This window comes from Palaemon carinicauda, chromosome 32 (genome assembly GCF_036898095.1).
Source record: "Palaemon carinicauda isolate YSFRI2023 chromosome 32, ASM3689809v2, whole genome shotgun sequence".
Taxonomy (NCBI): domain Eukaryota; kingdom Metazoa; phylum Arthropoda; class Malacostraca; order Decapoda; family Palaemonidae; genus Palaemon; species Palaemon carinicauda.
Window position 1 is genome coordinate 34,537,412 of NC_090756.1, and position 12,500 is coordinate 34,549,911.

Here is a 12,500-nt window from a genome sequence, read left to right on the forward strand (position 1 = left end):
GAATGTTCTTTCCAAGATTGTATACGAGAGAGTTTCAGTGAGTCAGGTAATCAATTCTCATCGCACCTAGACTAGTAACCTAGGTACAGTAGTGTACTCTCGCACATCCCCGATTGTTCTTTTCTCCTCTGGAGGTGAAGTTCAATCCCTCTCTCCCTCTGAGTAAGCCTTAGGCTTAATGTTAGCGGTTCTATCTGTATAATAATTCAGGTATAACTATACTAGGATATGTCTGTTCTGACCTGATAACCAGAGTGACTAGTTTTTTGGGTTAGGGCAGAACATCGGAGTTTCTAGTCTGTGGTCTGCTTCTTCCTAGCATAGAGAATGAGTCTTCTTTGCTAGGTTAGGGGTGGATACAGGAAGCTTTGCTTCCCTAGTCCACGTCTGAAGGATTCTGTACGAGATGATTCCTTCCTCTAGTGGTCTAGCAGACTGTCCTGTGTTGTTTTTCTCGGGCTGGAGAATGAGTTTTCTCTGTTGCCCGGCGAAATAACTTCACCTAACTTTGTTCTGGTTGGGAGGAGGATAGCAAGTATTGCCAGTCTTCCTCCCTAATAGACAACTCTAGGTTAGGATGAGCTTTCCTAACTGTTTAGCGTGTCTCTTGCTAGAACGAAGTTTACAGGCCCCTTATCCCTTTCCCCCCTCTCTTTCTTTTGGCCGTAGTCCTACTCCCGGACCTAGTATAAGTTAGGATGGAGGAGCAGCTCAGCTCTCTGCCGGCCGGCAATTACGTGTCGGCTTGCAGAAACCCCTTGTTCTGGCAGAGTGAACTACAGACCTCCCTTGGTCTCCCTTCCATGTCTGCCAGTAGACTCCGGCAGGCTATGGATCCCTTGGAAGCCTGAATGCTACATTCTCTCCTTCCATAAGTTCACTCTTTCTGGATGGAAGGTCGTATGGCAATGCCTTCTTATAACCTTACATCCATACTGTTTCTCTGACTATTGTGTTGTACCCCTAGCCCAGCTTCCGGCTTAACAGCCAACAGCCGGACAGGGGGAGGCTCTCTGGTTCTAAACCACTGCTGGCGGGCATGGGTATTGCTACCTTTGCCTGCCAACAGTTGAAATACAGCTGTCGGGGCACACACTTGAGAACCAGTGGCCTGCCGCCTATTAGGTAAAGGTAGTATATCTTTGAACTATACAGGTGTAATTCCGGCCGGTACGTGCCGGCGCATACCGGCGCGTGCCGAACGGCACAACAGCATGCGATGTACAGTAGTTACTATATTGGTAGTGTAGTACACACCGCATTAGTAAAACTGTAGTACAGAGTTTGTGATAACACTAAAGTTCTTCAACATACTTCATGTTATCTTGCACAGCCTTCTGTTGAGACTGTACAATATATAGAAAGTGAGTTCTCTCTGTATTCATTTTATCCCGTATATAAAAACAATATTTTAAGGTGTGAACTACACCTTAAATTTTCATTTAGGAAATTACATAAGGTATTCTAGAATAGAATTAACCTTAGTTTTAATATCTTGGGAGGGTTACCGCAATTGACTGACAGGAAATACAAGTATGTGTTTTTCCTTCTTTCTTTTATAGCTTTTAATATAAGTGAAGAGCCTTCACATGATACTCATGGATTTTTCTTCTTTTTACAGGAGGACCACCCGAAGTGCGGGAGTGTGTTCTGTAATGTCCGCAGTAAGAACTTCTATGGACATCAGATTTGCAGGAGGCAAAAAGCATGCGCAGCCTCCAGAGGTGATCTCCGGTATTGGGACCCTCAGGTTTTTACTGTATGCTCTAACCTGATTACCGAGGCTTTTGACGACCCTAAGTCGACGAAGTCAAGGGATGCTGTCAGGGAAAAGTTACGAACCTGGGTGAGGGGTTTTCAGAAAAACACCTCAAGCCCCTACCTTCCAAATGAGAAGATGAGGACCTACCTTTTCCCTAAAGCGTCGGCTGATGCAATCATCCCGCAGCCTCAGGTGGAGATACCAACTGCCCAGAATCTGGTAGATTCTGAAATCTCGGCCGCCCTTCAAGACATCCAATTCGACGATAAGATGTCGGAGGTATCGGATTCTACTAAGAAGGACCTTCTAGGAAAAGGTCAAGAGGAGGAAATGTCCCAGGCTCCTCAAGTACAAAAGGAAGAGATCGACGAGGTGTCGGTTACATCGGTTCCGGACCCAGAACCTGTTCCCTCTACATCGTCTGCTATCCCAGATGAACTGGGAAGAACTCTTTCTTCCATTGTTGAGATGATCCATCAAATTCAAAGGAAGAATGATGACAGGGAAGCTTCAATGAAACTGGAGATACGCAGACTTGCAGCACCACGTGAGCCCCAGAAGCGACTCAACATAAAGAATCTTCCTCTCTGCTTGGACACCAGTCCTTGGAGGTATGCCGAACACGTGCCAATGACAACCAGGAAGATCATGATTTCAGAAAAGATGGGAGCAATTCCACTGGAAGAGGTGGAATTTTTGCCCAACAAAGATTCTTATCCGGACTGCTATGTCCGTCTTTGGAAGGAGCCAGCCTCAAAGGAGGAGACGGAGCCGAAGGAGGTCATAGTTTTTTACCATAATAAAGCTCAGGCGTTACTATCGAGCTCGATGAAAGAGAGGGGCTTCACTAACTCAAAGGTGCCTGCCTTGAGTAAGAATATTCCCTCCTTTGTGGCCTCTCCTACCAGAGCCTTTCCCTTCATGGAAAAGGGATATAAGGCAGGATTAAAGGCGTGGAGGCATGGAAATCATGCCCCTCCTTGGAGGAGTGCAAGCCATTATCTCTGACCTTGCCCTTGGACCAAGAAGACTGAAAGGACGTACATCTTACCTTCTCAGTCGGGAAGCTGGAAGCTGATATCGCTGAACGTCAGTTTGGTGAGGAACTTCCAAAACAGTCGGAGGTTCTCTTGCGTAGAGAGCAAGAGACGAAAGAAAGACTTGCGGCATCGATGTCATTGCAAACGACATTAGAAACGATGGCAAGTGATTTAAGAACCAGGACAGGTTCATTGTAGTGGCAAAAATCCATCTGGCCACAGTTACGAAGCATCTCTATAACTTTATTAAAGCTAGGAGAGCCTGTAGAGAGTTCGTGTTCGCCTCGGCTGCGGTTAGGCACAAACCGAGGAAAATGATCTCCTCTCGTATCTGTGTTAAAGACCTCTTTCCCAACGAAGTGTTTAAAGAGGTAGTAGACAAGGCCACCATCGAAAATAGGAACCTTCTCAAAAAGTGGGGCTTAGATCTTAAGAGAAAGTCTTCTCCGGATAAGGGTTCCCAACCCAAGAAGAAGACAAAAACGCCTAGGCTATCATCTCGGCCGGCTAAACCCTACCGACAGCAACAACAACAACAACTTCCTGTGACCGCGGTGCCTCAGATAGTGGCACAACCTCCCACCACGTACCAGATGGTACCTTCACAAGTGGCGACACAGTCACCCGTTTTTAACCCAGCCTTCAAGGGGCAGACTTCTCCTTTCGTTCGAAAGCTAGAGGAACAGACAGAGGTTCTTCTAGACGCCCTTCAAGAGGAAGGGGATCCAGGGGAGGACGTGGTCAAGGAGGCAAGGCCTCAGGTCCACAACAGAGGAAGTAAGATACTTCCAGTAGTTGGAAGACTACAGCTTTTTAGGGATCGCCGGACCTTTGATCCCTGGGCCCAAACCTAATAAAGAATGGACTAGGTTGAAGCTGGAGCAGTCCTCCACCTCAATTTCCTCAATTCTCTCAACACTCCGAGAGCTCTTAGACAAAAGAGTAATCCGTAAGATTAAGTCCATAAAACTCCAAGGAAGGCTCTTTTGTGTTCCGAAGGACTCAGAGAAACTCAGAGTTATTCTACACTTGTCGCCACTCAACAAGTTCATAGTGAACTACAAGTTCAGAATGCTCACACTTCAACACATATGGACACTGCTGCCCAAAAAGGCATATACTGTCTCTATAGACTTGTCTGACGCTTATTGGCAAGTTCCAATTAATCGGCACCTCTCCTCCTACCTAGGCTTCAAGTTACATAGAAAACTTTACGCCTTCAGAGCCATGGCTTTCGGGCTAAACATAGCCCAAAGGATTTTCACGAAGCTCGCGAACGCAGCCGTCCATCAATTACGCCTAAAGGGGGTCCAAGTAGTAGCCTACTTGGACAACTGGCTGGTGTGGGCAGCATCCAGGACAGAATGTATTCAAGCTTCTAAGATAGTTATCCAGTTTTTGGAACGTCTGGGATTCAAGATCAACATCAAAAAGTCTCGACTTTCTCCACCTCAAAAATTTCAGTGGTTGGGAATCCACTGGAATTTGGAGTCACATCGACTTACCATTCCTGGTAAGAAGAAGAAAGAAATAGCAGGATCTGTCAAGAGACTATTGAAATCCAAACGGATATCAATATATAAACATGAGAGAGTGCTGGGCTCTCTACAGTGTGCTTCGATAACAGATCCAGTGCTAAGAGCACAGCTAAAGGATGCAACAGGAGTCTGAAGAAAATACACATCAAACGCGCGAAGAGATCTAATAAGACCCCTACCGACTCGGCTGCGAACGCTTCTCAAGCCATGGTCCAATGCCGAGCAATTGAAGAAATTAATACTTCTCCAACCTCCTCCCCCGTCAGTAACTATCCACACAGACGCTTCAAAGGAAGGCTGGGGAGGTCACTCTCATCAGATGAGAGTCCAAGGAGCTTGGTCCAATATTTTCAAGCATTTCACATCAACTTTCTGGAAGCCATGGCTGTACTTCTGACACCATAGAAAGTATCTCCTCCCCACTCGTCCCACATAAGAATGGTTCTAGACAGCGAGGTGATAGTGAGATGCCTGAATCGACAAGGGTTGAGGTCACCTCAAATCAACCTAGTGATGTTGGCCATATTCCGTTTGGCGGAAAAGAAGAAATGGCCCCTGTCAGCACTTAACATTCAAGGGTTCCGCGATGTGACAGCGGACGCTCTATCCAGCTTTACACCTATAGAGTCATATTGGTCCCTTGACGCAGAATCGTTCTCCTTCATCTCGAGTCAATTCCCGGAGCTGCAGATAGACCTCTTTGCGACGAAAGATAACAAGAAAATAGATCGTTACGTGTCCCCTTACGAGGATCTGCTAGCGGAGGCAGTGGACGCTATGTCCCTAGACTGGAACAGATGGTCCCCTATTTATCTGTTCCCTCTGCACAGCCTCCTTTTGAAGGCCCTCGTTAAGCTGAGATTCTTCAAAGGGAAAGCAGCAATAGTGGCCACAAGTGGCCAAATAGCGTGTGGTTCCCTCTGGCATTGGAACTACGACTAAAATTCGTACCGCTACCGGATCCATCCCTGTCTCAGCGAATACAAAAGTCAACTGTCTTCGCATCATCACAGAAAACACGGAACGTACATCTCATGATTTTCTCTCCTTAGCGATGAGAAAAAGATTCGGTGGTAAAAGTCACTTTAGACTTTTGTAGGAAACCAGAAGACATTATGAGGCTTCAGGGAAGAAACAGATATCTTTTGTCAAGGCGAAAAAACCAAAAGAAATCTCGACAGATTCATATATATCATTCTTCATTCACATTCATGAGCAAGGTTTTGCAGCCAACACAATTCTATTGTTCAAGCCTGCCTTGACAAGACAGATACCATATGCCTTACAAGTTGACCTTTCTAACGACGTTCTTAATGAACTACAAAGGCCCATGCTAGGCTTAGCCCTTCAGCACCTCCAAAGACCCTTTGCATGGTCATCAGATAAGATTGGGTATAAATAATGAACAATGAGGAATGCGCTTAGAAGGTTTTGAATTTAAAGTCAAATTTCTGCTTGTACTCGCTTTGGGGGCCAGAGTTAGTGAAATAGTGGCTCTCTCCAGAGAGGAAGGCCACGTCCAGTTCTTGGAGGGAAAACTGAATCTATTTCCAGACCCAACATTTCTTACCAGGAACAAGGTACCCACCAACAGGTGAGGTCCCTAGAGAATCTGCTCTCTGAAGGAAGATGCATATCTATGACCAGTGGAGTGCATAAAGGTCTATCTTCATAGAACTTCAGACTTTAAGGGAGGACAGCTGTTCAGAAAAGAAACCCTGGGTTCAAAGTTAGTCAAGATCCGAGGAAAATCGTCTCTTCCATAAAATTTCTTTAATTATATGGACTTTGAACATCCTTGTTCGTACACCGGCTGGTAGTCATCCAAGGTGTTCCTTATGCACTATGCGAAGCAAGTGGAGCAACTTAAGAGGTCTGTGGTAGCAGCAGGTAGAATTCTTTAACCTTCTGTTTTAAATCTGCGAGGAACAGTATAATTAATTTGGGACGATTAATTAAGAGGGTGCGTGTGTCCTTACGAACTGTTCCATTGACGTTGGTGAACTATAGCATAATATGGACACTTGTGCCCACCCTTTCTTACGCTAGTGTAAATAAACAGTTTACAGAATGTATCATTATTATTAATACAGTAATTCAATTGAAGTGGCAAATCTTTTTCCTAGTAGATGAAACAATATTTCCTGTTGACTGTTTTTCTTTATGCTTTAATGCATATCATCACATATTTTATAATTTTATAAATGTTGATCTGATATGTAAGTTTATTAAATTTTAATAAAGTAGTTCATAGTGAACCCTGCGTCTTATTCCCCCACACTCATTTTATTAGAAATGTACTAAGCATTAATATTAAATTATGGATATTTTTATCATGGTATGTCTTTTAAGATTGTTCCCTGATTCAAGCAAAAGTCCACTCACTTTAACCCTTCCTTAGGAAGGGTTGACGTGGTACCCTAATGGGATAGTGGCAGAGATGCAAAATTTGTTCTTATGCGGATACATTCGTTATCCAATAGGTAATAAGAGGAGTCACTTTAGGGAAGGTGTCACAAATTCATTCTGACTTTGGTGACTTTTATACAAACTTAGCTTTGTATAGGGTGAGACCACTATACAAGCTTGTCATTTTGTCATCCATAGTTATCATGTACTCCTCGAGAATTTTTCCAGAGTCTTGTACGACTCTTCCCTGTAGGGGGCAGAAAGCACTAATATAGTTCATGCTTAGATGAAATAATGTATGACGTTAACATCATAGGTCTCTAGGTCTAGAGGGACCAAGAAAATACTTTCTTGAGAGTATGGCACCGACTGAGAATCCACAGATACAGAAATGCTCTGGTAAACTTCCATCAGGACGACATGTCCTGAGCCCAAAAAACCGATTTTGAGCAAAGCGAAAAATCTATTTTTGGGTGAGGTAGCCATGTCGTCCTGATGGACCTGCCCTTCCTATTAATGTAAAAGGGCTTATTGACCCCTCCCTATAATACAGTATCTGTAGCATCTCGTATACCGCTACAAGGAATAAAGAGGGCGCTACCGCCTTCATCAGATACACACTGGAAACAGAATAGGAGAGATGCCTTATGAGTGGCTCTCTTTTCATTCTCATTTCAGATTCTTGTCACTGTAACCCCTCGAAGCCTTAATACTGTTCAGGGTGAAGATAGATATGTGACGTGTCAAGAATACGTTCTCTGATATGCAATATCCCTATGAGATTATTTAGGGATATTCGCTCAAGGAGTACCTTAAAGTAAATTTCTTTTGGAATATCAATGTAGTCAAATATACCCTAGGAAGCTAACTTTTAGGAACTTCCATCAAGACGACATCTATATATATATATATATATATATATATGTATATAAATATATCTATCTTTCTATTTATATATATATATATATATCGATATATATATATATATATATATAGATATATATATATATATATATATAGATATATATATATATATATATATAGATATATATATATATATATATAGATATATATATATATATATATATATCTATATAGATATATATCTATATAGATATATATATATATATGTATATATATATTTATATATATATATATATATATATGTATATATATATATATATATATATATATATATTTATATATATATATATATATATGTTTATATATATATATATATGCATATATATATATATATATATATACATATATATATATATATATATATAAATATATATATATATATATATATAGATATATATATATATATATATTTATATATATATATATATATATATATTTATATATATATATATATATATTTATATATATATATATATATATAAATATATAAATATATATATATATATATATATATATATATATATATATATATATACATATTTATATATACATATATATATATATATATTATATATATATATATATATATATTTATATATATATATATATATATATATATTGGTGTGCTACTGTTATCAACACACATTTGGGTTCCCTTCAAATGTCATCTTCTATGTGTTGTAGATTAGATTTGGTATGCTACATCTTCCAATAAAGTCTAGGTAACTTAACTTTAAAATAGTTTATTCTTTCAAAACAGTATTAATATCTTCATGATAGGAGTATAGATGGTTTGGTCTGATGACCATTCAGTATGACATCTCAATAAGAACTACAACAAATATCCATATTCACGTTAAAGTTTACTTAGTTATCTCAGCACCTAATGGATTATAGTAAACACAACATCAATACCGAAAGGTACTTAGTTCCGTTCTCATAGACAACGCTTTCTCACGGCTGAGTTGTGTTTACTCTTCATGAAAAATGTTACATTGCTGAAGTTTGGCATTTGCATCCTGTGTATGATATGACTATGGCATTTCCTCACAATTCACCTACTTCCACAGTGACCTGTAGGTTATGTGTTTTAAACAAGTAATATCTATATATTACATTAGCTCGGTCAGCTACCTCAATTTTTTTTAAATTTAACAATATGTCAAAATATGTTTACTAGGAGTGTGACTGGATATATATATATATATATATATATATACATATATATTATTATTTTTTTTAAACTTTAGCCATAAGCAAATGAGGATGAATGTTCAAATAGGCACATTAATAAAATTAATAATGCATACTTAACAAATACTGCCAAAATAAAGAAAAAATGCATGATAAATACAGATCATATATATGGTACATTGCTAGTAAACAATTATAAGGTACCAATAAAAAAAAATACTGATATACATATGATTCGGTAACTTTGTTAAAGAGCAGTTGTTACCTTTGTCAGAAATATAGATTATTATATACTGGTAACTAATAAAAATATTTGTTACCTTGGTAAAGATAAAATTTTAGTGCACAAACACGAATTCCTGGTACGTACACGTACCACGGTTTCGTATATATATATATATATATATATATATATATGGCTTTATATACTTTATTAGATGCCCATAGATTCTTTATTTTAACATTAAGGCTTATATATTTTATTAGGTGCCAATAAAATGATTTATTTTTTAAATGTTTTTTAAAATGTTTTTTAAAATGTTTTTTAAATTGTTTTTTTCGTTTTTTTTTTAAATGCAAATGATCTATAGTCTCTTCAACTACATATTACTAGCGTACCAACTGCTTTTCGTGCACAACACTTTTCCTAGACAATTTTACTCCTTTGAACACATAAGCACTAGATGATAAAGATTATAACAAAATCCCCCAAAACAATGATATTAAAACAAAGATATTTCCCGAGAAATTCTGAAAGAAAACGGAATACAAAGGTATTTCCCGAGAACTTCTGAAAGAAAACGGAATTAGCACAGAGAGAAAACAAAATTCTAGACGAGAATTCGAAGTTGAATACAGTTTCCTTAAATGAAAGAAAAAACGAAGATTAACAAACAACTCACCTCAGCAATAATGGACGATTGATTCGTGATAACTACACTTCACTGTCTAAAACTTAAATGAATAAAGAAAATGTACTTAGCTTTGATTTATATGGGCGTAGGGTGATGTCGTCATTTCCTCTCTCTCACTGGATTGTTTCTTCTTATTGATGTTTAGGTAAAATGTTTTCGGTCCGATTTCCGTTGAATGTAGTGCTTCCTGGATATGTTTCTTCAATGTTTAGTAAACGTTGAATGTCAGTCCTTGGTTTTCTTAGGATGTTAATTGAAGATCCAGTTCATCAGTTTGTATAACATTTATTTGTTAGTATTAGATGTTATCATTTCTTTGGTAGACTATGATACTTAGTCAAAATTGTAGATTCATTACTGTTGATTTCTTGAAGATCTTTCTCGGGTTTTTAGATTTTTATTCGCTGGTTCTTGAAGATCTTTCTCTGGTTCTTAGAGTTTTATTCGCTGGTTCTGGAAGATCTTTCTCTGGTTCTTAGAGTTTTATTCGCTGGTTCTTGAAGATCTTTCTCTGGCTCTTAGAGTTTTACCGCTGCCACAATTTATTGGTATGCTACTGTTATTAACACACATTTGGGTTCACTTCAAATGTCATCTTCAATGTGTTGTAGATTAGATTTGGTATGTTACATCTTCAAGTAAAGTCTAAGTAAGTTAACTTTAAAATAGTTTATTCTTTAAAAACACTATTAACATCTCCATCACAGGAGTATAGATGGTTTGGTCGGATGACCATTCAGTATGACATCTCAATAAGAACTACCACAAATATCCATATTCACTTTAAAGTTTACTTAGTTATCTCAGCACCTAATGGATTATAGTAAACACAACATCAATACCGAAAGGTACTTAGTTCCGTTCTCATAGACAACTCTTTCTCACGGCTGAGTTGTGTTTACTCTTCATGAAAAATGTTACATTGCTGAAGTTTGGCATTCGCATCCTGTGTATGATATGACTATGGCATTCCTAACAATTCACCTACTTCTACAGTGACCTGTAGGTCATGTGTTTTAAACAAGTAATATATATATATATATATATATATATATATATTGAAAGAATCTAAGGGCGGAAAATCCCCTTGTTATTTCGACTTCGCTTTACATATTCAAGTCAGTTCCATAAAAAAATCATTTCTGAATTTATATATCCTAAATGAGAATTATGAAATCTCTCCACGAAAGAACAGATTAGCAATTGCATTTATAGTCTTATTCCAACGTAGAGAAGAACTTCCTGCTGTGTAATCTCCCAAACATTTCCGAATATCATCTGGGCCTTTATGGCTGAAGTAAGACCATTATGTCCACATAACTCCTATGTATAGCGATATCAATTTCCAGGGATTCCTGGAATCCAGAAAAGTTCATGGAATTATGGGTTAGGTCATTTCCTTCAGCAACCACGGACGCTTCCGAAAAAAGAAGTACGTTTCGACCAAATTTAAGTTAGTGAAAGTAAAATAGCCATATTTTTAAGTTTTGACAAAAAAATACAATAAATTACGAAAGTGAAAAAGCTGGATTTTTTAAGGTTTTGAGAAAAATACAATAAATTACGAAATTGAAAGGGCTGGAATATTTTTTAAGATTTTGACACAAATAAAATAAATTAAGAAAGTTAAATCTAGAACTTTTCAAAATTTTTGAAAAAAAAAAATGCAATAAATTAAGAAAGTGAAAGAGCTGAAACATTATTTAAAGTTTTGATATAAAATTCAGTAAACTTAGAAAGTGAAAGAGCTGAATTCTCTTTTTTTAAGTTTTGACAAAAACATAATAAATGGAGAAAGTCAAACCCTTTATTTTTTTTTTTTTTTTTGGAAAACAATACAATAAATCACGACAGTGAACCAGTTGAATTTTTTAAAAGTTTTGACAAAAATACAGCAAATTACGAAAGGGAAACAGATGATTTTTTTTTTGTTGTGATAAAAGTACAATAGACTACGAAAGGGAAACAGTTGAATTTGCTCAAAGTTTGAACCTTAATAAATAAACTATGAAAGTGAAACAGTTGACTTTATAAAAAGTGGAGACATTAAAACAATAAATTACGAAAGTGAAACAGTTGATTTTTTAAAAGGTTTTGACCGTAATACAATAAATTACGAAAGTGAAACAGTTGATTTTTTTAAAAGCTTTGACCTTGATTCAATAAATTACGACAGTGAAACAGTTGATGTTTTCAAAGTTTTGACAAAAATACAATAAATTACGAAAGTGCAACATTTGAGATTATTAATAAATTTTTGACAAATATCCAGTGAATTACGAAAGTGAAACAGTTGGAATTTCATTTTGATTTCTGGTCTGGTTAATTATACATTTATTTTGAAATAAATATTGACATAATTCTATTACTACATTGGGACAATGGAACTTCAAAAGTTCATACGTGCTTTGATGGTTTTCTGTAGAATACGCTGACATGAGTCTCTCTCTTCATAGTTATAAATGACAAATCTATTTCAATGTTGTTACTAATTTTAAGATATGTTATATTCATTATTCATAATTTCTCATTATGTTTATCTATTTCCTTATTTCCTTTCCTCATAGGGCTCTTTTTTCCTGTTGAAGCCCTTTGATTTACAGCATTCTGCTATTGTAGTTTGGGTAATAATAATAATAATAATAATAATAATAATAATAATAATAATAATAATAATAATAATAATAATAATAATAATAATAATAATAATAATGATAAT